Source organism: Ranitomeya variabilis, chromosome 2, assembly GCF_051348905.1.
Source record: "Ranitomeya variabilis isolate aRanVar5 chromosome 2, aRanVar5.hap1, whole genome shotgun sequence".
Lineage (NCBI taxonomy): Eukaryota > Metazoa > Chordata > Amphibia > Anura > Dendrobatidae > Ranitomeya > Ranitomeya variabilis.
In genome coordinates, this window is record NC_135233.1 from 738,546,460 (window position 1) to 738,574,218 (window position 27,759).

At 43.8% G+C, this 27,759-nt stretch overlaps 1 protein-coding gene across 2 annotated transcripts in view; it reads right to left on the minus strand.

Moving 5' to 3' along the window:
- CRYBG1 (crystallin beta-gamma domain containing 1) overlaps positions 1 to 27,759 on the minus strand; it is a 481,728-nt gene that overhangs the window by 185,414 nt on the left and 268,555 nt on the right. The gene's annotated exons all lie outside the window — the stretch shown is intronic.

Consider the following 27,759-nt stretch of genomic DNA (forward strand, 5'->3'; position numbering starts at 1 on the left):
GGCAAAAATGAAGTTATTGTTGTGCAGAGGTCAGCAATCTGCCAGTATGCACTGATAGGCGCAGTTCGACCCCTTTTGTAGTGGTTATAAAGGTTCTGGCTGGCAACTTATTGGAGCACTGTGCTAATACTGTTTTCATGCTTTGTCTATGATACAATATGTTGTTGTGTAGCTTGCCATTTTACGCTATATATGTGTTTCATAGACTCTTTATAGCAGTATTTGCTCATGTCATAAATACTTTAACATTTTCCACATACCTGAGGTTACGTCACAGCTCTTATATTAGTAGAAACCAGTAGAGTAAGTGTGTGCCCATACAAATGTCCAAGGTTGCTTTTTCGGATCACAATTATTTGGTCAAATTTGGGGGAGGTAATCAAAATATATTGCAATTTCAGAAATTAAGATTTGCTTCATACATTACAATACATACATTTTATTAAAAAGAATAACAAATAAAATCCCATAAGGTATAGACACCAGATGAAGCTTATACGTGAAACGCGTATCAGATGTTATTTGCTGCCTCAATTTACAAATTATCTTGGTAATATATGCATATCATGTATTCTTACTTTTGCATGAATATTGATAATTTTGGTTAGTGTTTTATTGTTACTCAGTTTTGGTTCTAGAGTTCAAGTAGCCTCTTTTTTAATGGTATCCCTTCACCTGTTTTACTCCAGTTTTCATTGCAAAGGTGACATGTAAAATATTATGTTCGTTTAAGATTATAGTGAAGTAATCTCACAGTACAGTGTGTTATCAGAGAAATACTTGTTTAAAACTTTTAATACCCTAAATCTCCACAAGTCAATGACTCATCCTACACCTGATGAAGAGATTAGGAACCAAAGATTTCTGTATAGAGTTTGCAGTCAGCATTTTCCATGAAGACAAAAGGTTAGGTTACAAAAAACAATATATAAACAATTATTTAAGTGATAAACATTATTCATATGAATTAAAGACGTTGTTCAGGCATGAAATATTGATGGCTCATCTTTGGAATAGATCACCAATATCAGATTAGTGGGGGTCCGACATTCAGCACCATCACTGATCAACTGTTTTTAGTTCAAGGGGTGGAGCAGCATATATCCATTTAGTGAATAGGAGCTGATGTGTTGTACCCGGCAGCAGCTGTGCACACGTTCAGTATTTTTCACGTTTTTTTCGCTATAAAAACGTGATAAAAACGCGAAAAAAACGCTAACATATGCCTCCTATTATTTACAGTGTATTCCGCATTTTTTGTGCAAATGTTGCATTTTTTTTTCATCGCGGAAAAAAAAGCAACATGTTCATTAAAAATGCGGAATTGCAGGGATTCTGCACACCTAGCAGTGCATTGATCTGCTTACTTCCCGCACGGGGCTGTGCACACCATGCGGGAAGTAAGCAGATTATATGCGGTTGGTACCCAGGGTGGAGGAGAGGAGACTCTCCTCCACGGACTGGGCACCGTATAATTGGTCAAAAAAAAGAATTAAAATAAAAAATAGTCATATACTCACCTTCGATGGCCCCAGAGTGTTCCCGCCTCTCACCACTGCATGCTGCCACTTCGGTTCCTATAGATGGTGTGGTTCAGGACCTGCGATGACGTCGCTGTCTTGTGATTGGTCGCGAGACCGCTCACGTGACCGCGATGTCATCGAAGGTCCTGAACCACACCATCTATAGGAACGGACGCCGCTGAGGATATCGGCTGTCTGCAGAGGGTGAGTATAACCATTTTTTAATTTTTTTTTATAATTTTAAACATTCTATCTTTTACTATAGATGCTGCATAAGCTGCATCTATAGTAAAAAATTGGTCACACTTGTCAAACACTATGTTTGACAAGTGTGACCAACCTGTCAGTCAGTTTTCTAAGCGATGCTACAGATCGCTTGAAAAACTTTAGCATTCTGCAAGCTAATTACGCTTGCAAAATGCTAAAAAAAACGGGAAAAAAAATGCGGATTTCTTGCAGAAAATTTCCGGTTTTCTTCAGGAAATTTCTGCAAGAAATCCTGACGTGTGCACATACCCTAAATGGTCCTGGCTGTTCATTGTCTCTCTGATGTGATATCGATTACCAATCTTAGGGCATCAATGTTCTATTCCCAGACAACCCTTCGTGACCGTGCCATTTATTTATTTTAATTTTGCACTTTTGGTTTTCTCCACTTCTTCCAAGGGCTATAATTTTTTGATTTTCTCTGAGATATATACATACGAGGGCTTGTTTTATGAGATGACTGGCAGGTTTGAATGATACCATTAATGTTACCCATACATTGTTCTAAAAAAAGGAGAACATTTACAAATAGTGGTGAAATGGTGGAAAAAAAATAAAACAATTGTGCCATTGCTTTTTAGGTTTCTTTTTAAGCCATTCATTGTGCAGTAAAAATTACCTATCAATATGATTCTTCGCATCAATAGATACTGCAGATCACCTCCTATTCAAATTAATTGGAGCTGATCTGCAGTTCTCGACTGTGGCTGCTGTACATTGTGATGTTCTATATTTACATTTTGGCTGCTGCCTATGCCAATGTTAGTTGGTCAGTGGGGGAGTCAGGTGTTGTCCCCCCACCAGTCTGATATTAATGGCATATTTAAAGTCTGTATATGTTAGCATCATAGCTGTAATTACTTGGCTATAAATGGATGTTATGTGAGTTCCATTTTCATGTGGATGAGGAGTCTTGACAGATCCAATTGACTAATAATCAAGTACGTCAGGTTTTTTTCAGGATAGTAATAATAGCATTCAGGACTACATTACACATAATGATAAAAAAATACCAGTCACCCAAACTGGCAAAAATATTATCTACTGTATCTGGTTCTCTAGATAACCCTAATTGGGCATGTGTGAATCACTCTGTCTTGAGCAGTAATTATACAATGTGTAAAAGGGGACGCAGACTAATAAACATGAAAGAGCTTTGTCTTGTGCAGTGAAAACATCTTGCCTTGATTTGTTAAAAAAAAAAAAAGACTGATTGGCAAAAACTTAATGGTAAAAGAAGTCTAGCGTGGAGGATTAAGAAAGGGAGGAGTTAACCTGCCCGAGGCACATTCCACAGGTGCCCTCCTCCCCATTCCTCAATAACGCTCCCTCTGGAGATATACTGGATAGCTTCTCCAACACAGGTGTGCCTCAGTAATGTCAACACCGTACTGAGAGCGCCCTGCTTCCTGTGCTATAAACCATGAACCATGTGATCCTAAACACCAGAAAGCTATCTGATACATGACATGTTGACAACACAAACAAGTGCATTAATAATGTAAAATATCAATCATCAGTTGAGTGTGCCAACTTACAAACAAATTAAATACCAGCTTTCTTTGCCTATGTATTGCATCAGAGCCAAGTGAGTTCCATACGACTTCAAAAATATGTGACTATTTAACATAGGGTTTTAAAACCAGCTTTCCATGACATTTCTTGATCTTTGGCACATTTTTGAAAGGACAATAGTTGGAATAATCTTAAAGCCAAAATTAAAGTTATATCATGGCGGTTCCACAAGGACTTTTGTAGGGTAACTTGCTATAGAAAACAATTTTGTAAGAGCAGAAGTCATATTCGAGCATTAGGGTGAGTTTTTCATGGGGTGCATTATAAGTACCGTAATCTAGGTTTTTATAGGGAATAGCGGGTTTTTGCCTCCGAATCTGAGAGCAGCATAGTGTAAACACAAAGATTCTGAGGCTGCTGGCTGTAGTTTGGATTACAAAAAAATCATTGTTTTATCAGTAGAAGATTATCATTAGAAAACTACTAAACTAACTGCCATATACAGTAGGGGAAATAAGTATTTGATCCCTTGCTGATTTTGTAACTTTGCCCACTGACAAAGACATGAACTATAATTCATAAAAATGAGAAATAAGTATTTGATCCCCTACCATCCATTGAGTTCTGGCCAGTAGCGTAGCTGCCGGGGAGGCCGATGCTCAGAGGTGGCCCACCCGGAGCTACATTACTGTAACTATCGGTGTATGCAGCGCTCTAATACAGTTACCTTATGCGGCAGAGCAGGGAGAATCGATCTCCCTGCTCTGATGCCGGCCGCTATGGGGCCCCTGAGCAGGCAGAGGGGCCTGGTGCCAGCAGTGGGCCCCCCGCTTGTCATAGCAAGGTCAGCTGTACCAGCATTTAGCCGATACAGCTGACCACAATGATGAGAGAAGGAGCGCTGCACTCCTTCCCCCATCATCCCCCTGTCAGCGTCTGACGTCGCTGACGCGGACAGTGGGCGCGATTACGTCACTGCCCGGCACCAGCTGTCAGATCATCGGGCACTCAGAGCAGCACAGGAAGAGAGGTGAGTATTTAATTTTTTTTATGGGGTGCTGCCTAATACTACAGGGTCTGCCTATAGGGGGGGTCTGCCTTATACTACAGTATCTGCCTATGGGGGTGCTGCCTTATAGTACAGTGTCTGCCTATGGGGGTGCTGCCTTATAGTACAGGATCTGCCTATGGAGTGCTGCCTTATAGTACAGGGTCTGCCTATAGGTGTGCTGCCTTATAGTACATGGTCTGCCTATGGAGTGCTGCCTTATACTACAGGGTCTGCCTATGGGGGTTCTGCTTTGTGCTATAGAGTCTGCTTATGGGGAGTGCATTATACAATACAGAGTAGACCTATGGGGAGTGCATTATACTATATCGAGGACTATCTGGTGCATTATACTATATGGAGGCTCTCTAGGGGGGCCATCGTACATTGTGGGGATTACAATGAAGGGGCCATCAAACAGTTTGGAGGCTCCTAAGGGGTCAGTATACTGTGTGGGTGGTACTATACAGTGAGGGGGCATTATACTGTGTATAAGAGAGCATCATACTGTGTATAGGGGAGGGGGGAGACTCGGGACATTATTAAATGTTAAGTGGGCACTTGTTATAGGGGAACTCAGGTTACTGTGACTATCAAAGGGGCACACAGGGCAATATTACTTTCTAGGGGGCAAAATGTGGGCACTGTTTTCTAGGGCACTTGCACCCGGCATTACTATATTATAGAGGGGTGCTTTAGAATTTAGAAGTCACAGAGAACCGCACAGCAGGAGCAGGAATAGGGACACATACGGCGGCAGCGGCTCAGCATTGGGGTATCAGGTGCAGTAATAGGGACACATACATAGTAACAGTTATTAAGGTTGAAGGAAGACTTTAAGTCCATCTAGTTCAACCCATAGCCTAACCTAACATGCCCTAACATGTTGATCCAGAGGAAGGCAAAAAAAAACCATGTGGCAAAGAGTAAGCTCCACATTGGGGAAATAAAATTCCTTCCCGACTCCACATACGGCAATCAGACTAGTTCCCTGGATCAACACCCTATCAAGGAATCTAGTATATATAACCTGTAACATTATACTTTTCAAGAAAGGCACCCAGTCCCCTCTTAAATTTAAGTAATGAATCACTCATTACAACATCATACGGCAGAGAGTTCCATAGTCTCACTGCTCTTACAGTAAAGAATCCTCATCTGTTATTATGCTTAAACCTTCTTTCCTCCAGACGTAGAGGATGCCCCCTTGTCCCTGTTTCAGGTCTATGATTAAAAAGATCATCAGAAAGGTCTTTGTACTGTACCCTCGTATTTATACATTAAAATAAGATCACCCCTTAACCTTCGTTTTTCCAAACTCAATAGCCCCAAGTGTAATAACCTATCTTGGTATTGCGGACCCCCCAGTCCTCTAATAACCTTGGTCGCTCTTCTCTGCACCCGCTCTAGTTCAGCTATGTCTTTCTTTTACACCAGAGACCAAAACTGTACAGAGTATTCTAAGTGTGGTCGAACTAGTGACTTGTATAGAGGTAAAATTATGTTCTCCTCATGAGCATCTATCCCTCTTTTAATGCATCCCATTATTTTATTTGCCTTTGTAGCAGCTGCCTGACACTGGCCATTAAATGTGAGTTTGTCATCCATCCATACACCCAGGTCTTTTTCATTGACGGTTTTGCCCAGAGTTTAAGAATTAAGCACATAGTTATACATCTTATTACTTCTACCCTTACATTTATCCCCATTAAAGCTCATTTGCCATTTATCAGCCCAAGCTTCTAGTTTACATAAATCATCCTGTAATATAAAATTGTCCTCCTCTGTATTGATTACCCTGCAGAGTTTAGGGTCATCTGCAAATATTGAAATTTTGCTCTGTATGCCCCCTACAAGGTCATTAACAAATATGTTACAAAGAAGAGGGCCCAATACTGACCCCTGTGCTACCCCACTGCTAACCATGACGCAGTCCGAGTGTGCACCATTAATAACCACCCTTTGTTTCCTATCCGTGAGTCAGCTCTTAACCCACTTACATATTTTCCCCTATCCCCATTATTCTCATTTTATGTATCAACCTTTTGTGTGGCACCGTATCAAAAGCTTTTGAAAAGTCCATATACACTACGTCCACTGGGTTCCCTTGGTCCAGTCCGGAACTTGCCTCTTCATAGAAATTGATCAGATTAGTCTGACAGGAACGGTCCCTAGTAAACCCATGTTGATATTGGGTCATGAGGTTATTCCTCTTCAGATACTCCAGCATAGCATCCCTTAGAATGCCCTCCAGGATTTTACCCACAGTAGAGGTTAAGCTTACTGGCCTATAATTTCCGAGTTCAGTTTTTGTCCCCTTTTTGAATATTGGCACCACATTTGCTATACGCCAGTCCTGTGGTACAGACCCTGTTATTATGGAGTCTTTAAAGATTAAAAATAATGGTCTATCAATGATTGTACTTAATTCCTGCAGTACTCGGGGGTGTACCCCATCCGGGCCCGGAGATTTGTCAATTTTAGTGATTTTTAGACGCCGCCGTACTTCCTGCTGGGTTAAGCCGGTGACACTCAATGGGGAATTTTTGTTATCACTGATCATATTGTCTGCCATGGAATTTTCTTGTGTAAATACTGATGAAAAAAAGTCATTTAGCGTATTGGCTTTTTCCTCATCCTCATCCACCATTTCACCCAGACTATTTTTAAGAGGGCCAATACTATCATTTTTTAGTTTCTTACTAGTGATGAGCGAATATACTCCTTACTCGAGATTTCTCGAGCATGCTCGGGTGTCCTCTGAGTAGTTTTTAGTGCTCGGAGTTTTCGTTTTTCTTGCCGCAGCTGAATGATTTACATCTGATAGCCAGCATAAGTACATGTGGGGGTTGCCTGGTTGCTAGGGAATCCCCACATGTACTTAAGCTGGCTAACAGATGTAAATCTTTCAGCTGCAGCAAGAAAAACTAAAACTCCGAGCACTAAAAAATACTCAGAGGACACCCGAGCATGCTCGAGAAATCTCGAGTAACGAGTATATTCGCTCATCACTATTTCTTACTATTTACGTAGTTAAAGAATATTTTGGGATTATTTTTACTCTTTCTGGTAATGAGTGTCTCTCTCTCAATCTTTGCTGCCTTGATTTGCTTTTTACAGAATTTATTTAATTTTCTGTATTTATTTAATGCCTCATCACTACCTACTTCCTTTAATTCTCTAAACGCTTTCTTTTTGTCCCTTATTGCGCCCCTTACTGCTCTATTTAGCCATATTGGTTTCCTCCTATTTCTAGTATGTTTATTCCCATACGGTATATATTGTGCACAGGTCCTATCCAGGATGCTAATAATTGTCTCCCATTTTCTTTGTGTATTTTTATGTCTCAGGATATCGTCCCAGTTAATTGAACCAAGATCATCTCTCATCCGTTGGAAATTTGCCCTCCTGAAGTTTAGTGTCCTTGTAACCCCTCTACTACCCATCTTATTAAAGGATACATGAAAACTTATTGTTTTGTGATCACTATTCCCCAAGTGACCCCCAACCGGTCTGGCCTGTTGGTTAATATTAGGTCTAACAGTGCCTCTCTTATTGTTGGGTCCTGAACTAGTTGTGAAAGGTAATTGTCTCTCATAGTTGTCAAAAACCGATTACCTTTGCTGGAACTGCAGGTTTCTGTTTCCCAATCTATTTCAGGGTGGTTGAAGTCCCCCATAATAAGGACTTCTCCTTGAGTCGCAGCTTCATCTATTTGCTTTATGAGGATATTCTCCGTTGCTTCCATTATTTTTGGAGACTTATAACTAACCCCTATCAGTAATTTATTATTTTTACCCCCTCCCCTTATCTCCACCCACATGGACTCTACATTTTCATTAGATTCACCTATATGATCACGCAGGATGGGTTTTAAGGATGATTTTACATATAGACACACACCTCCCTGTTGTGAATTGAACTTTTTGGCTCCCTCTTGTGGTCACTAGCGACATGACACTTTGATTTTCTTTCCCCAGCTTGGTACCCACCTGGTTCGTTAGTCCAGGGGTGTTGCTATTTTAACTCCCTGGATTCTCAGTCTGGTGCCTGGCATCGTTGTAATCAGTTCCTTTCTGTTTGCTCCTGTCTGCTGGTCCTGGTTCTTTGCAAAATAAGCTAAGTCCTGCTTCCTTATTTTTTGGTTATTTGCATTGCTCTTATTTTTGTCCAGCTTGTACTAAATGTGATTCCTGATATTGCTGGAAGCTCTAGGGGGCTGATATTCTCCCCCCGTGCCGTTAGACGGTTCGGGGGTTCTTGAATATTCAGCGTGGAAATTTTGATAGGGTTTTTGCTGACCGTATAAGTCATCTTCCTATATTCTGCTATTAGTCAGTGGGCCTCTCTTTGCTAAAACCTAGTTCATTCTTACGTTTGTCTTTTCTTCTTACCTCACCGTTATTATTTGTTGGGGGCTTGTATCCAACTTTTGGGGTCTTTTCTCTGGAGGCAAGAAAGGTCTATTGTTTCCCTTCTAGGGTTAGTTAGTTCTCCGGCTGGCGCGAGACGTCTAGAACCAACGTAGGTACGTTTCCCGGCTACTGCTATTTGTTGTGCTAGGATCAGTTATACGGTCAGCCTAGTTACCACTGCCCTATGAGCTGGTTTTTTGTGTGTGCAGACTTGGTAATAACCTCTGAGACCCTCTGCCATTGGGGTCATAACAGTATGCCAGGCCAAAAGTAATACTTAATGCATTGCAGAAGTGGGATTATAAGAAAGGAAATTCTGAGTTTTTTTTTTTTTTTTTCTTTCTTCCTTCCCTTTATTTCTGAGTGGCTTGAGCTTGCTGCAGACATGAATGTCCAGACTTTGATTACTAGTGTGGATCAGCTTGCTGCTCGTGTGCAGGGCATTCAAGATTTTGTTACTTGTAGTCCTATGTCAGAACCTAAAATACCTATTCCTGAACTGTTCTCTGGAGACCGATTTAAGTTTAGGAATTTCAGGAATAATTGTAAATTGTTTCTATCTCTGAGACCTCGTTCGTCTGGAGACTCAGCTCAGCAAGTAAAAATTGTTATCTCTTTCTTGCGGGGCGACTCTCAGGATTGGGCCTTCTCGTTAGCGCCAGGAAATCTGGAATTGGCAAATATTGATGCGTTTTTTCTGGCGCTCGGGTTGCTTTACGAGGAGCCCAATCTTGAAATTCAGGCAGAAAAAGTTTTGCTGGCTATCTCTCAGGGCCAGGATGAAGCTGAAGTGTATTGCCAAAAATTTCGGAAATGGTCCGTGCTTACTCAGTGGAATGAGTGTGCTCTGGCCGCAAATTTCAGAAATGGCCTTTCTGAAGCCATTAAGAATGTGATGGTGGGTTTCTCCATTCCTACAAGTCTGAATGATTCCATGGCGCTGGCTATTCAAATTGACCGGCGTTTGCGGGAGCGCAAAGCCGCTAATCCTCTGGTGGTGTTGTCTGAACAAACACCTGATTTAATGCAATGTGGTAGAATTCAGACTAGAAATGAACGGAAAAATCATAGACGTCAGAATGGGTTGTGTTTTTACTGTGGTGATCCTACACATGTTATATCAGCATGCTCTAAACGCTTAACAAAGGTGGTTAGTCCTGTCGCCATTGGTAGTCCTGTCGCCATTGGTAATTTGCAACCTAAATTTATTTTGTCTGTGACTTTAATTTGCTCATTGTCTTCCTACCCTGTTATGGCGTTTGTGGATTCAGGTGCTGCCCTGAGTCTTATGGATTTTTCATTTGCCAAACGCTGTGGTTTTGTTCTTGAGCCGTTGGTAAATCCTATCCCTCTTAGAGGTATTGATGCTACGCCATTGGCGGAAAATAAGCCGCAGTTCTGGACACAGGTAACCATGTGCATGACTCCTGAACATCGGGAGGTGATTCGTTTTCTGATTCTGCATAAAATGCATGATTTGGTCGTTTTGGGTCTACCATGGTTACAGACCCATAATCCAGTTTTGGATTGGAAGGCAATGTCTGTGTCAAGTTGGGGCTGTCAGGGAATTCATGGCGATTCCCCGCCGGTGTCTATTGCTTCCTCTACTCCTTCGGAAGTTCCTGAGTATTTGTCTGATTATCAGGATGTATTCAGCGAGTCCAGGTCCAGTGCTCTTCCTCCTCATAGGGACTGTGACTGCGCTATAGATTTGATTCCGGGTAGTAAATTTCCTAAGGGAAGATTATTTAATCTGTCTGTACCTGAGCATACCGCAATGCGTTCGTATATCAAGGAGTCTCTGGAGAAGGGGCATATTCGTCCATCCTCTTCCCCTCTTGGTGCAGGATTCTTTTTTGTGGCCAAGAAGGACGGATCTTTGAGACCTTGTATAGACTATCGGCTTCTGAATAAAATCACTGTTAAATTTCAGTATCCTTTGCCTCTGTTGTCGGACTTGTTTGCCCGGATTAAGGGTGCCAAGTGGTTCACCAAGATAGATCTTCGTGGTGCGTACAACCTTGTGCGCATTAAGCAGGGAGATGAATGGAAAACTGCATTTAATACGCCCGAAGGTCATTTTGAGTACTTGGTGATGCCTTTTGGGCTCTCTAATGCCCCTTCAGTGTTTCAGTCCTTTATGCATGATATTTTCCGGAAGTACCTGGATAAATTTATGATCGTTTATCTGGATGATATTCTGTTTTTTTCTGATGATTGGGACTCCCATGTAAAGCAGGTCAGGATGGTGTTTCAGGTTTTGCGTGAGAATGCTTTGTTTGTCAAGGGCTCAAAGTGTCTCTTTGGAGTGCAGAAGGTTCCCTTTTTGGGTTTTATTTTCTCCCCTTCTGCGGTGGAGATGGACCCAGTCAAGGTCCGAGCTATTCATGATTGGACTCAACCCACGTCAGTTAAGAGTCTTCAGAAGTTCTTGGGTTTTGCTAACTTCTACCGTCGTTTTATCGCTAACTTTTCTAGCGTTGTTAAACCTTTGACGGATATGACCAAGAAAGGTTCTGATGTTGCTAACTGGGCTCCTGCAGCCGTGGAAGCTTTCCAAGAGCTGAAGCGCCGGTTTACTTCGGCGCCTGTTTTGTGTCAGCCTGATGTCTCACTTCCCTTTCAGGTTGAAGTGGATGCTTCTGAGATCGGTGCAGGGGCCGTTTTGTTGCAGAGAGACCCTGGTTGCTCTATAATGAGACCATGTGCTTTTTTTTCTAGGAAGTTTTCGCCTGCTGAGCGGAACTATGATGTTGGCAATCGGGAGTTGTTGGCCATGAAGTGGGCATTTGAGGAGTGGCGTCATTGGCTCGAGGGTGCTAAGCATCGTGTGGTGGTCTTGACTGATCACAAAAATCTGATGTATCTCGAGTCTGCTAAACGCCTGAATCCTAGACAGGCCCGTTGGTCATTGTTTTTCTCCCGTTTTGACTTTGTGGTCTCGTACCTACCGGGTTCAAAGAGGCTGATGCTCTTTCTCGGAGCTTTGTGCCTGACTCTCCTGGAGTCTCAGAGCCAGCTGGTATTCTTAAAGAGGGAGTTATCTTGTCGGCCATTTCTCCGGATTTGCGACGTGTGTTGCAGAGATTTCAGGCTGGTAGACCTGACTCTTGTCCACCTGACAGACTGTTTGTTCCTGATAAATGGACCAGCAGAGTCATTTCCGAGGTTCATTCCTCGGTGTTGGCAGGGCATCCGGGGATTTTTGGCACCAGAGATTTGGTGGCTAGGTCCTTTTGGTGGCCTTCCTTGTCACGGGATGTGCGGTCGTTTGTGCAGTCCTGTGGGACTTGTGCTCGAGCTAAGCCTTGCTGTTCTCGTGCCAGCGGGTTGCTCTTGCCCTTGCCTGTCCCGAAGAGGCCTTGGACACACATTTCCATGGATTTCATTTCAGATCTTCCGGTGTCTCAGGGCATGTCTGTCATCTGGGTGGTATGTGATCGTTTTTCCAAGATGGTCCATTTGGTGTCCTTGCCTAAGCTGCCTTCCTCTTCCGATCTGGTTCCTTTATTCTTTCAGAATGTGGTTCGTTTGCACGGCATTCCTGAGAATATCGTGTCTGACAGAGGATCCCAGTTTGTTTCCAGGTTCTGGCGATCTTTTTGTGCTAAGATGGGCATTGATTTGTCATTTTCATCTGCCTTTCATCCTCAGACTAATGGCCAAACTGAGCGAACAAATCAGACTCTAGAGGCTTATTTGAGGTGTTTTGTTTCTGCAGATCAGGATGATTGGGTGACCTTCTTGCCATTGGCTGACTTTGCCCTTAATAATCGGGCTAGTTCCGCTACTTTGGTTTCGCCATTTTTCTGCAACTCTGGTTTTCATCCTCGTTTTTCCTCGGGACATGTTGAGCCCTCTGACTGTCCTGGGGTAGATTCTGTGGTGGATAGGTTGCAGCGGATTTGGAATCATGTGGTGGACAACTTAAAGTTGTCACAGGAGAAGGCTCAGCGTTTTGCCAACCGCCGCCGCGGTGTGGGTCCCCGACTTCGCGTTGGGGATTTGGTGTGGCTGTCTTCTCGGTTTGTTCCTATGAAGGTCTCCTCTCCTAAATTTAAGCCTCGCTTCATCGGTCCTTATAAGATTTTGGAAATCCTTAATCCAGTGTCCTTTCGCTTGGATCTTTCGGTGTCGTTTGCCATTCACAACGTGTTCCATAGGTCTTTGTTGCGGCGGTACGTTGTGCCGGTGGTTCCTTCTGTTGAGCCTCCTGCTCCGGTGTTGGTTGAGGGCGAGTTGGAGTACGTAGTGGAGAAGATCTTGGATTCTCGTCTCTCCAGACGGAGGCTTCAGTATCTGGTCAAGTGGAAGGGCTATGGTCAGGAGGATAATTCCTGGGTGGTCGCCTCTGATGTTCATGCGGCCGATTTGGTTTGTGCCTTTCACGCTGCTCATCCTGATCGCCCTGGTGGTCTTGGTGAGGGTTCGGTGACCCCTCCTTAAGGGGGGGTACTGTTGTGAATTGAACTTTTTGGCTCCCTCTTGTGGTCACTAGCAACATGACACTTTGATTTTCTTTCCCCAGCTTGGTACCCACCTGGTTCGTTAGTCCAGGGGTGTTGCTATTTTAACTCCCTGGATTCTCAGTCTGGTGCCTGGCATCGTTGTAATCAGTTCCTTTCTGTTTGCTCCTGTCTGCTGGTCCTGGTTCTTTACAAAATAAGCTAAGTCCTGCTTCCTTATTTTTTGGTTATTTGCATTGCTCTTATTTTTGTCCAGCTTGTACTAAATGTGATTCCTGATATTGCTGGAAGCTCTAGGGGGGCTGATATTCTCCCCCCGTGCCGTTAGACGGTTCGGGGGTTCTTGAATATTCAGCGTGGAAATTTTGATAGGGTTTTTGCTGACCGTATAAGTCATCTTCCTATATTCTGCTATTAGTCAGTGGGCCTCTCTTTGCTAAAACCTAGTTCATTCTTACGTTTGTCTTTTCTTCTTACCTCACCGTTATTTGTTGGGGGCTTGTATCCAACTTTTGGGGTCTTTTCTCTGGAGGCAAGAAAGGTCTATTGTTTCCCTTCTAGGGTTAGTTAGTTCTCCGGCTGGCGCGAGACGTCTAGAACCAACGTAGGTACGTTCCCCGGCTACTGCTATTTATTGTGCTAGGATCAGTTATACGGTCAGCCTAGTTACCACTGCCCTATGAGCTGGTTTTTTGTGTGTGCAGACTTGGTAATAACCTCTGAGACCCTCTGCCATTGGGGTCATAACACCTCCCCCTCGCTTATCTGTACGGTCATTTCTGAACAGACTATAACCCTGTAAGTTAACATCCCAGTCATGGCTCTCATCCAGCCATGTCTCAGATATCCGCACCATGTCATAATTATGCTTCAACAACATTAATTCTAATTCGTCCATTTTGTTGGCTAGGCTTCTGGCATTAGTATACATGCACTTTATGTATCTCTCTGTACCTCTATTCTTTCTTAAAATATTAATTGTTCTAACCCCACCCCCCATGCCACCGCCACCCCCAACTTCCTTATTTGTGCCCAGGTCTCTATCTGCACTATCTTCCCCTCCTATAAAATGAATACCCTCTGCCCCAATCCCTAGTTTAAACACTCCTCCAACCTTCTAGCCATTTTCTCCCCCAGCACACCTGCACCTTCCCCATTGAGGTGCAACCCGTCCCTAGCATAGAACCTGTAGCCAACTGAGAAGTCGGCCCAGTTCTGCAGCAACCCAAACCCCTCAATCCTACACCAATTTTTGAGCCACTTATTAACCTCCCTAATCTCCCGTTGCCTCTCTGGTGTGGCACGTGGTACAGGCAGTATTTCGGAAAATACCACGTTGGAGGTCCTTGCTTTCAGCTTGCAGCCTAATTCCATTAAATCATCTTTAAGGACCTTCCACCTACCTCTAACTTTGTCATTTGTGCCAATGTGCACCAGGACCGCTGGTTCCTCATCAGCCCCTCCCAGTAATCTGTCAACCTGATCAGCGATGTGTCGGACTCGAGCGCCAGGTAGGCAGCACACCGTTCGATGATCCCTGTCTCTGTGACAGATTGCCCTATCTGTTCCCCTAATAATTGAGTCCCCCACCACCAGCACCTGTCTGGCCTGCCCTGCTCTCTTATTTCCCTACTTACTATAGCAGTCACTCTTCCGGCTTTCAGAGGACATGCCTGGCTGCAGCAGTGCTACCCCTTGTACTGGCACCCCCCTCATCTGCCAACTTAGCAAACTTATTGGGGTGTGCCAGATCAGGACTAGCCTCCCTGGTACTCTTCCCTCCACCCGGCCTTCTAACTGTCACCCAGCTTGCTGCTCCACTGTCCTGCAGCTCCATCCTACCATCCCCCCCATCTATGCCATTGAGCCTCTGCTCGGTGAGCAGAAGACTCCTTTCCATATTGTCAATGGATCTCAGTGTTGCCAGCTGCACATTTAGATTCAGAATCTGGGCTTCCAAATGCACAACGTGCTCACATCTCGCACAGCATTATGCACCCTCGACCAGCTGCTCAAGAATTGCATACATGTGACAAGATGGGACCTGTTCTCTTCAACATATTCATTAATGATCTGGTAGAAGGTTTACACAGTAAAATATTGATATTTGCAGATGATACAAAACTATGTAAAGCAGTTAATACAAGAGAAGATAGTATTCTGCTACAGATGGATCTGGATAAGTTGGAAACTTGGGCTGAAAGGTGGCAGATGAGGTTTAACAATGATAAATGTAAGGTTATACACATGGGAAGAAGGAATCAATATCACCATTACACACTGAACGGGAAACCACTGGGTAAATCTGACAGGGAGAGGGACTTGGGGATCCTAGTTAATGATATACGTACGCTACTTACCTGGTAGCAGTGTTTTTTCAGGAGCCATGACAGCACAACGAGAGAAGGGATCCGCCCTTCAGGGACAGGAAACCTACAGACATAAAAGGGCGGTACCTCTCCCTCGCATCAGTTGGTTCCAGAGCACGAGAGGACCTCCTTGGTTAGTAACACAGAAACAGCATATACTTTGATACAATTTATTAAGTAAGTGAATATATCTTTTTAGAAGAGGAAAATAACGAAAGCGTTTGAGCTGTCCGAAAAAGAATAGGGTAGGGAATATAAAGGTGCTGTCATGGCTCCTGAAAAAACACTGCTACCAGGTAAGTAGCGTACGTATTTATTCAGTCGCCATGACAGCACAACGAGAGACTTTCAGAGAAATAAGAAACATTAGGGAGGGATAACAGCCTCAAGAACCCTTCTCCCAAATGTGAGGTCAGAGGAGCTACCCAGGTCTAGTCTATAGTGTCTCAGAAAGGTAGAAGGAGAAGACCATGTGGCCGCCTTACATATGTCTTCAATCGACACCTCGGATCTCTCCGCCCAGGACGATGCTACAGCTCGAGTAGAGTGAGCCTTTATACCTTCTGGGATTTCAACGCCACCTGCTGTATAAGCGAGAGAAATCGCCTCCCTGATCCATCTGGCTAAAGTATTTTTGGATACTCTACAACCCTTTCTAACCCCTTGATAAGATATAAAAAGGGAATTATCTTTTTTCCAAGGATCTGTAACTGAAATGTATTTAAGGAGGCATCTTCTCACATCTAAGGAATGAAAATTACGTTCTTTATCATTAGTGGGATTGGAACAGAAAGACGGTAAAACCACCTCCTGTAACCTATGAAATTTTGTAGCTTCTTTAGGAAGATAAAGGGGATCAGGTTTCATAATAACTCTATCTTCTCTAAACTGCATGTATGGCGGTTGTCTAGATAAGGCTTGTAGATCACTAACCCTTCTTGCAGATGTGAGAGCAACTAAGAGAGCTGTCTTAATCGACAGGATTTTAACTGAAATAGTATCAATAGGCTCAAATGGGGATTGTGTTAAAGCTGAAAGAACCAGATTTAGATCCCATGGCACTATGTTTTGCTTAATAACAGGCCTGGATCTAGTAACCGCCTTGAAGAATCTAGAAATCCAGTAATTGCTGGCTAGGTTAGAATTGTACAGCGCTCCTAGAGCAGACACTTGGACTCTAAGAGTGCTAGTGGCTAAGCCTAATTCTAAACCCTTTTGTAGAAATTCTAGAATTTGATTAATACAAGGTTCTTGGTCAATATGTGCTCCTGACTCTGATAAGAACCTTTTTCCAAACTCTGACATAAATGTTAGTTGTAGAGGTTTTCCTACTTTTAAGAAGTGTATTAACCAAATGCCTAGAGAACCCCTTCCCCCTTAGCAGCGACCTCTCAAATTCCACGCTGCTAGGTGTAAGTTGGCTACTCGTGGATGGAGTATTGGGCCCTGAGAGAGGAGATTCGGTAATTCTGGGAGAATCCATGGCTGAGTGACGGACATCTTCCTCAGCCAAGGAAACCATGACCTTCTGGGCCAGAACGGGGCTATCAAGATTACGCGGGCCCTGTCTTCCCGAATCTTCCTCAGAACTATCGGTATTAAGTTTAGAGGGGGAAAAGCATATGCGAGCCTGAAGCGCCATGGTATTAGGAGGGCGTCCACTGCATATGGGTTGTCTCTTGGATTTAGGGAGCAGAATTGGAGTAGTTTTTTGTTTTCTTGGCTGGCAAAAAGGTCTATCTCTGGACATCCCCATAAGTGTACGATCTGATTGAAGATGGTCGGGTTTAGAGACCAATCCCCCTGTCTGAGCTTGTTGTGGCTTAGATAGTCGGCCATGGTGTTGAGCTTTCCTTTTATATGAAGTGCCGTGAGGGAAAGTAGGTGTTTCTCGGCCACCTAGAAAATACGATCCGCGACCTCCATTAATTAACTGGACCGCGTACCCCCTTGGTGATTAATGTAGGCCACAGTTACCTGGTTGTCCGAGAACAGCCTGACGTGACGACCCTGTAGGGGTATAAGAAAACTGTTTAAAGCGCGTTCTACCGCTACCAGTTCTTTTAGGTTGGAAGACGAGTCTTGTTCTGATTGGGACCATAGCCCCTGGGCCCAATTACTATCCAAGTGCGCCCCCCAACCCTTGGGGCTAGCATCAGTAGTTATTACTCTAGTAACATGGTGAGTCCAAGGAACTCCTCTACATAAGTTTGAAACGCGAGTCCACCAAGTGAGTGAATGAATGGATTCAACGGACAGCAAGAATTTGCTGTCAAGATGGACCCCCAGTCGGCGCGAGTTATGTAAGATATCCCACTGTAGTGTCCTGGTGTGGTATTGGGCCCAAAGAACCACCGGGATGCAGGATGTAAGAGAACCTAAGAGTGACATGGCACTTCTAACAGAAACTAAAGGAGCATTAATCACCCTCGTGACCAGTCGATATATGCTATCCACCTTCGAATCTGGGAGATGACATTCCTGCCGACCAGAATCTATAACTAGACCCAGAAATTCCTGTGTTTTTAAGGGCTGTAAACGGGATTTTTTAAGGTTAACAATCCATCCCAATTCGTGCAATACTGCAATCACCCTTTGTAGTTGGACTTTACAATGAGATTCTGAATGACCCACAATCAATAAGTCATCCAGATAAGGAACTATTAAAATGTTCTGCTCATGTAGGTGCGCCATAACCTCTATCATGATTTTGGTAAATACACGGGGTGCGACTGCGACACCAAAGGGAAGTGCCCGATATTGAAAGTGCTCTATTGTGCCAGCAAGTGAAACCGCCACCCTAAGGAATTTTTGATGATCTCCATGTATTGGGACATGGTAGTAGGCGTCTTTAAGGTCCAAGACAACCATGAAGCAGTTTTCAAAAAGAAGCTTTATTGCCGTCTTCACAGATTCCATCTTGAAGGACGGAACAAACAAAAATTTGTAGAGGCCTTTCAAGTTGATAATAGTGCGAAAGGACCCGTCAGGTTTTTTGATCAGGAACAAAGGGGAATAGAACCCCTTACCTCTTTCTTCTATGGGCACCTTGACTAGAACCTTTTTCTGTAGAAGTTCCTGAACCTCTGATTCCAAAGCCAACTGTTCTGCTGGAGAAGAACGGATAGGTGTCAGCTTGAATTTATCTCGAGGGATCTGATGGAATTCGAATTTTAGACCTGCTTCTATGATGCTCAGAATCCAAGGACTATTCGTGATATGTATCCAGGTAGGGTAGAAGGCCAAAAGCCTACCTCCCACCTGGTCCGCTAGTCATTGGGGCTTCTTATAGTCTCGGGAGGAATTAAACATGTATCCTCTACCTCTTCTCCTGGTGTTGTCAAATCTGGTACACTCTCTATTTGATTCTCTGTTAGATCTCCTGCGGTTAGACCACCCTCTATTGTAGTCCCGTCTAAAGAAAGGTCTTTTTAGGAAAGGAAAACGTTTCTTTTTGTCTCCGGCTTTATCCAGTAGATCGTCCAGTACTGGTCCAAACAAGTGAGACCCTTCGCAGGGAATACTACACAGCTTCGACCTGGCCTGTAAATCTCCCGGCCAGCATTTAATCCACAGCGCTCTCCGGGCTGCGTTAGACAAGGCGGAAGATCTGGCGGCAAGTTTAACAGAATCCGCCGATGCATCTGAGAGGAAAGCAGCAGCGTCCTGTATAATAGACATAGAAGCTAAGATCTCGTTTCTGGGAACTTTGTCCCTGAGCTGATCCTCCAAGTGGCCGAGCCACACCATCAACGACCGAGCCGTGCAAGTGGCTGCGACTGCTGGCGTTAGGGAACCTGCTGACGTTTCCCAAGCCCCCTTAAGGAAAACATCAGCTTTCCTATCGAGGGGATCCTTCAGACTTCCCAAATCTTCAAACGGAAGAGATGTTTTCTTACATGCCCTAGCTACTGCCGCATCCAGCTTCGGGACCTTGTCCCACGAGGACGATGCTTCTTCCTCGAAGGGATACCTCCTTTTGAAGGCCGGGGGAAGTGACCCTTTCCTTTCGGGTTTCTTCCATTCCCTTGTAATTAACGATTTGACCTTATCAACTACAGGAAAGGACCTCCGAGACTTCCGATCCAGACCTCTGAACATGATATCCTGAATGGAACACTCTGATTGAGGCTCCTCAATCCCCATCGTGTTGTTGACTGCTTTGACTAAGTTGTTGATTTTGTCGAGCGACAAACAGGCTCGACTAGACTCTATGTCCTCTGATGAGACCGACGAAGGGAGGGAGTCTGAACTTAGTTCCTCAGAGTCCGAATTTACCACAGAGACTGGGGACGTCATTTCAATTCTCTTTTTGGTCTCCACCTTATGCGATCTCAAGGAATCTTTCACTTCTTGCCTAACCATGTGTCTTAGTGTAGAAGTGAGGTTAGGGGCCTCCTCCTCAATAAGGTGTTGAATGCAGGCTCTACACAAAGTTTTTTTATGGCCATCAGGGAGTGGTTCAGCACACTCGGCACACTGCCTATGCTTGGACTTAGTAAAGCATTTCCTCCCCTAGTAAGGAGAGAGGGAATACAAGGAGGAACAACAATCAGAAAGCGAACTTGCACGTAGCTCACTTACCCAGCCCCGCAGTGAATGGTACCGTAGATGGGGGGTCCTTTCTAGCCAGGGTTTCTTTACGGCCTGAGGACTTATCTGGATTCGATTTTTGATTTTTTAGCTCCACCAGTACGACTGCTGCCACTGGACCGATGCTGAGAAATCACCACAGGTTCCTCCGAATCCTCCTGCCGCTGCTGCTGCTGCTGCTGCCGCTCCAAGGTTCCGTCTGGCGACTCCATTATGAAGTGAAATGGCCAGGAACACTAAGTGACCCACATGCAGCCTTTAAATAACTCCCCCAACAGGTACCACCCCCGGATGGGGGTCAGCAGGGAGAGGATGTGGCGAGACCGGTACCTCCAATAGGGTCCGCTCTTTACCCCCGGGCTCCTCCCCCCACTGTCGATCGCCGCAACCGCCGCCCCTCCCGGGATCCAGCCGGCCGAAACACCGGAGCGTCGCCATCAGCCAGGAAGGACGCCACTGCGCATGTCCCGACGCGTCATCAAGCCGCGCCGCCCAGCCGTGTCACTTCCGGTCGCGGCTGCAGCTAATACAGCGAGACGCGGTCGAAGACGCCAGCGGTCCCCAGACCGACGCACATCCCCCCCGGAAGGAGCGGACGGATCGCAGAGGCCCAGCAGACGCGGCTACCCAGGAGGAGCCTCCATACTTACCAGGTACGCGACTCGTAGACCACCAAAAGAAGTAAGCCCCCTGACCTGTAGGCTTCTTTCTCCTGCTGACACCGACACTGACAGTTCCCCTGCCGTGTGGTGCTACCGGCCTCCTGACCAAGCCGAGGTGGGGGACCCCCGCCACCTGAATCGGCCTGTCAGGAGTGGGATTTCTTCCTAGTCTTCGACCTTCTTCATAAGGCCTGCCTGAAGAGGTTCCGCTGTCAGAGACAGGAAACCAACTGATGCGAGGGAGAGGTACCGCCATTTTATGTCTGTAGGTTTCCTGTCCCTGAAGGGCGGATCCCCTCTCTCGTTGTGCTGTCATGGCGACTGAATAAAAACTTACCTGGAGCAGCCAGTGCCAGGCAGCAGCTGCCAAGGCAAACAGGATCATGGGGTGCATTAAAAGAGGTCTGGATACACATGATGAGAGCATTATACTGCCTCTGTACAAATCCCTAGTTAGACCGCACATGGAGTACTGTGTCCAGTTTTGGGCACCGGTGCGCAGGAAGGATATAATGGAACTAGAGAGAGTACAAAGGAGGGCAACAAAATTAATAAAGGGGATGGGAGAACTACAATACCCAGATAGATTAGCAAAATTAGGACTATTTAGTCTAGAGAAAAGACGACTGAGGGGCGATCTAATAACCATGTATAAGTATATAAGGGGACAATACAAATATCTCGCTGAGGATCTGTTTATACCAAGGAAGGTGACGGGCACAAGGGGGCATTCTTTGCATCTGGAGGAGAGAAGGTTTTTCCACCAACATAGAAGAGGATTCTTTACTGTTAGTGCAGTGAGAATCTGGAATTGCTTGCCTGAGGAGGTGGTGATGGCGAACTCAGTCGAGGGGTTCAAGAGAGGCCTGGATGTCTTCCTGGAGCAGAACAATATTGTATCATACAATTATTAGGTTCTGTAGAAGGACGTAGATCTGGGGATTTATTATGATGGAATATAGGCTGAACTGGATGGACAAATGTCTTTTTTCGGCCTTACTAACTATGATGTGCACTGGATGGCATTAACAATAGTGGAGCACATTTCCTAATGGGGATTGCACCAGACAGAAAAGTTGAATTAAAAATAAATGCAACGTATTAATAAAATGCAGAAAGCAATTCAGTAATTCCTCTCTTGGAAACTACCTGATCCAAAGTCACTGAATCACAAGTCACACACTTTCGCCGTTCGCACTTACGCTCAGGTCACACTCAGCTCGTTCACACTCGCTAAGCTGAAGATTTAAAGAGTTTTTTTTTCTTTTTCCCCTCAGCGGCAATCCACCTTACTGTTCAATGCACTTCCAAAATGGCAGCAGCGGCTCAGTATTGGGATATCAGCAGGATGAGGAGTTTGTGAAGGTTAGGAATAGATGGTGATGGGGCTGGAATATGAGAAGTGAAATGTGTCTTTGTTGTATTCTCTGCAGCCGAGTCGTGGCTGGAAGAAGTTGTCATGTCGGTCTTGGCCAGATGGAAAAGATGGGAAAAATGAACGATTCCATCAGAAAGAACGTCAGCGGTAAGTCATTATCTGTAACCATGCTGCGAGTTCATATGTTCTGTAGGACTGGTATCTACCACTGACCATATGGCGGTAATATCAATATTGGTCTTTATATAGAGATTATTTTCAGTAACATCTCTGTCATCTGCTGAGGTTCTCTCCACTATTAGGGTATGTGCACACGTATCTGTGAAAGCTGCGGATTTTTCCGCAGCGGATTTGTTAAATCCGCAGGGCAAAACCGCTGTGGTTTTTCCTGCGGATTTATCGCGGTTTCTATTGTGGATTCCGCTGCGGGTTTACACCTGCTGTTTTCTATTGGAGCAGGTGTAAACCCGCAGCGGAATCCGCACAAAGAATTGACATGCTGTGGAATGTAAACCGCTGCGTTTCCGCGCGTTTTTTTCCGCAGCATGTGCACTGCGGATTTCGTTTGCCATAGGTTTACATTATACTGTAAACGCATGGGAAACTGCTGTGGACCCGCAGCTGCGGATACGCAGCAAAATCCGCAGCGTGTGCACATACCCTTAGGGTGCGTCATCGAGTTGTAATCAAGGTTACCTGGATAGGGGCCCACTCAGAAGCTTTGCCCCCCCCTGAACCAAAACCCTAGCTACGCCTCTGGTTCTGGCTCTTACAGACCAGTTAGATGCTCCTAATCAACTCTTTACCTGCAATAAAGACAGCTGTCTTACATAGTCACCTTTATAAAAGACTCCTGTCCACAGACTAAATTAATCATTCAGACTAACCTCTACAACATGGGCAAGACCAAAGCACTTTATAAGGATGTCAGGGACAATATCATAGACCTGCATAAAGCTGGAATGGACTACAAAACCATAAGCAAGACGCTGGGTGAGAATTAGACAACTGTTGGTGCAATAGTAAGAAAATGGAAGAAATACAAAATGACTGTCAATCGACATCAATCTGGGGCGCCATACAAAATCTCACCTCATGGGGTATCTTTGATCATGAGAAAGGTGAAAGAGCAGCTTAAAACTACATGGGGGGAACTTGTTCATGATCTCAAGGCTGCTGGGGCCACAGTCACTAAGAAAACCATTGGTAACACATTACGCTGTAAAGTTTTAAAATCCTGCAGTCCCTGCAAGGTCCCTCTGGTCAAAAAGTTACATGTGCAGGCCCATCTGAAGTTTGCCAATGATCACTTGGATGATTCTGTGAGTGATTTGGGAAGGTGCTGTGGTCAGATGAGACAAAAATTGAGCTCTTTGGCATTAACTCAGCTCGTCGTGTTTGGAGGAAGAGAAATGCTGCCTATAACCCAAAGAAAACCGTCCCCTCTGTAGAGCATGAAGGTGGAAACATTGTTTTGGGGGTGTTTCTCTGCTAAGGGCACAGGACTTCTTCACCGCATCAATGGGAGAATGGATGGAGCCATGTACCTTTAAAATCCTGAGTGACAACCTCCTTCCTTCCTCCAGAACATTAAAAATGGGTCGTGGCTTGGGTCTTCCAGCAAGACAACGACCCAAAACATACAACGAAGGCAACAAAGGAGTGGCTGAAAAAGAAGCACATTAAGGTCATGGAGTGGCCTAGCCAGTCTCCAGACCTTAATCCCATAGAAAACTTATGGGGGGAGTTGAAGCTCCGAGTTGCCAAGTGACAGCCTCAAAATCTTAATGACTTCGAGATGGTCTGCAAAGAGGAGTGGACCAAAATTCCTCCTGACATATGCGCAAACCTCATCAACTACAAAAAACGTCTGACTGCTGTGCTTGCCAACAAGGGTTTTGCCACCAAGTATTAAGTCTTGTTTGCCAGAGGGATCAAATACTTATTTCTCACTGCAAAATACAATTACATTTATATAATGTATACAATGTGATTTTCTGGATTTTATTTTTGTTATTCTGTCTCTCAATGTTAAAATTAACCTACCCTTAAAATTATAGATTGTTCATGTCTTTGTCAGTGGGCAAACTTACAAAATCAGCAAGGGATCAAATACTTATTTCTCCCACTGTACTACTCCATATTCTTGATCTGTCAACTACTGATTGGCAGCTTAATGCCTATGCACAGTGTACACAGAAAACTGCCAATCAGAGGTGTGGGTGGGCTTATACTGAGCTCAACATTCAGAGACTTTGTTGATCTGCAACAGATAAAACTTTTTTTTTTGCAAACGGCGGCAAGCAGCCCAATGAATGATACATTCTTGGAATTGGGGTCTTTGCCCCTACATTATGCTGATGTCAGATGGGCTAGCAAAATCGGGTGACCATTTCTCTTTAAAGAAGTAAAGTCCTTCCTATCAGTCTGGCTGATGCCATGAACTTGGATTGCCCATCTGCCCAATGATGGCCCTCTGGATACATTCGAGCAGGACTGTGATGAGTGTTCATAGATTATTTTTGAGGTGAAAAAAATTCAATGTGGTTTTCTAGATTAATTCACATCAAAAATCAATGTAGCTTGTTTAGATGGTTTTCAGTTCTACTGCTTTTTTAAAGCATTTTTTTTTCAGATGTTATTTTGCACATTTTTGACATCAATGTCATGATTGTTGTGGATTCTACAATAAATATGCATTGTGGAAGTGACATTTCACTCCTGTTTTTCTGTGGTATGGTTTTTAAAAGGAATCTGTCACTAAAATCAACCCTCCTAAGCCATATGGGCATGTGTGTCATAGTAAGTTGAACAAAATGGTACCTTGATATGTGATCCAATGTCTTAGTCCAGATTAATCCACATTTTTCTTAATATGTAAATGATCCTTTAAGATCCATGGGAAGATAAAAGATCTCTATGAGAACCTGCCTCCAGAGCTTATTTTACACTAGTGGCCAAAATTGTGAATACACTTGAAGTTTTTAATAATTTTCGAGACTTCTGGAACTTTCGGCGATCTTACTTGCTTGATTATGTAATTATATTTATAGCCCAGGCATGCAATCTGTTACTAAAGATATCGGGAGACTTGTTTTTGATATTTTGTCGGTAGTTTTAATAATTTTCACAAATACTGGACTTCATTTTCTGTGAGTAAAATTCATTAATTTTTAGTTATATGTTAACTTTTCTTTATGTCCGCGTTCAATTAAAAATAGTGTTTTAAAGCTACAGTAGTCACTTGATCCTTTCAGTATAGATCCTACAGGCTTTAATTTCTTTTCAAATTATTGAGAATATTTATTTCTTTTATTTTGTTAATATTTAAATTAATTTTTTTAACTGAATAATTATAAATGTCTATTTTGAGCTCACAATCTCCTGAATGATTGTTCTTTTTAGATTTTAATCATGCCAGCCACAAAGAGGTCTGAGTGGTCTCCAAAAGAGAGCTATGGCTATTGTTTTGAGGAAGAAGGGATACAGTTTCAGAGAAATTGTTAGGAAGATGGGTGGTGGAGTCACTGCTTCTGGAGTGCAAAAGCTGTGTTCACGTTTTGCTGATAGTTGCAGCATCAAAACTAAGAGTGGAAGTGGAAGTAAAAAGTCAACCACTCCAAAAACAGACAGAAGAATTGTTAGGTTAGCCTTGCAAAACAGAGGAGCATCAGACAAGGAACTCAACCAGTTCTTGCACGATGGAGGCGTTTCAATGTCGGATAGAACAGTACGTCGACGATTACTTGATGCCGTTCTGAAAGCACAAACACCAAGGAAATAGCCATTCCTAAATCTTAAACAGTGTACATGAATGAAGTGTAAACCAGTGTAAGACATGTAATAACTGACAGTCTGCTCTTCTGATCCAAAAGTCTCTCTCACTAGTAATGTCTCCTTTCATTTAAAGAAGATCTGTGCCTGGTCCATAGTTCTTAACAGTTCATTTATTTATTAAGAAAAATGTGCATTTCCCTGGAAAAAGACATTGGATTGCAAATATCCTTCTGACAAAGAAGCAAACCGTTGGTTGGGGCGGCAGGGACGCCATATAAACATACTACAGTATCATTCATGTAAGTGCCTCCATGTATTTTAGTCTGCCACATATATAGTGCAAATTTGGAACTCTTTAGTCTGCCACATATATAGTTCTTTGTCCCTGCTTGGTTTCAGTTCACCTTGTTTACATAATATTTGTATTTATGTATTTAGTGTCTTATTTATAATGAACTAATAAAAACATTAATGGTTTTACTGGCAGTGTATACTGATGCTATTTTTATTAGGCTACTTTCACACTTCCGTCTTTCAGCTCCCGTCACAATCCGTCCATTTTTTTACAGGATTTTTGCATTTTCCCATAGACTTGTATTAGCGACGGATCACGACGAATGGCCACACGTCGCATCCGTCGTGTGACGGATCCGTCGTGTTTTGGTGGTGGACCGTCGTCTGGAAAAAAGTTCAATGTAAAGTTTTTTTGTCTGCGTCGGGAAAACATGTAGCGATGGATACGTCGTTCACTATAATGGAAGCCTATGGACGCAGGATCCGTCACACACTGGAATCCAGCGACGGATCCAGTTTTTCCCCTCTGAGCATGCCCGGAAGGATTTTCAAGTCCGGGAAAAAAGATCTCTCTCTTTCTCTCATTACACTGGATGCGTCGCACACGTTTTTCACTATTTCATGAGTCCGTCGATCCGTCATTTTGCTGCACTACGACGGACACAAAATAACGGAAGTGTGAAAGTAGCCTTACATTTATTAAACTGTGCCTGCTTTAATTTCAGACACCATAACAGTGCTGGATAACGGCTCACATTCACACATCCATTAATGTTTTGTCATTTATGAAAAACAGTTTTTCTTCCTTCTGTCATCCGTCTTATAAATCTGAAAGAGGATGAATGTAAGAATTTTTTTATCCATTGACTCTTGGTAACGGATCAATAAAAAACGGGAAGAAATGGCGCTATAAAAATGAATAATAATAATTAGGAGGCTCAGGGGTGCACACCTGGACTGGAGTAACCTTTCTGGCAAGAGAAACACGCAGTTGGCATGAAAACTTTTGCGACTTTATAAAATGTTTTATGCCTGTTTTTGGCATAATCACTCTAACTAATCGGTGTCTGTTTTTCAACTGTTTTTTTATAATAACCGTTTAGCCTTAGCCCCTTTGTGCAAAATAACGTTCAACAGAAGCCAAGCTAGCTCTCAGCTGTAACTGCTACTGTTGAAGCTAGCGCTGATCATGGCAGTTTAAACCCATAGATGGTGGAGACAATTTTAATCAGATATCATCACAGGGTGCCGATGGGTGATCGTGAGAATCTAGGCCTAATGATAGTACTAGTATTTTTTATATTGGCACTCCTGCCACAAATCACCGAAGTTTATCTAATTTTTCCAAAAATCGAAGATGAGCTGCAGCCACCGGCATCAGGGGCTTATCTACAGCATTCTGTGATGCTGTAGATAAGCCCCCGACGTATCCTGAAAGATGAGAAAAAGAGG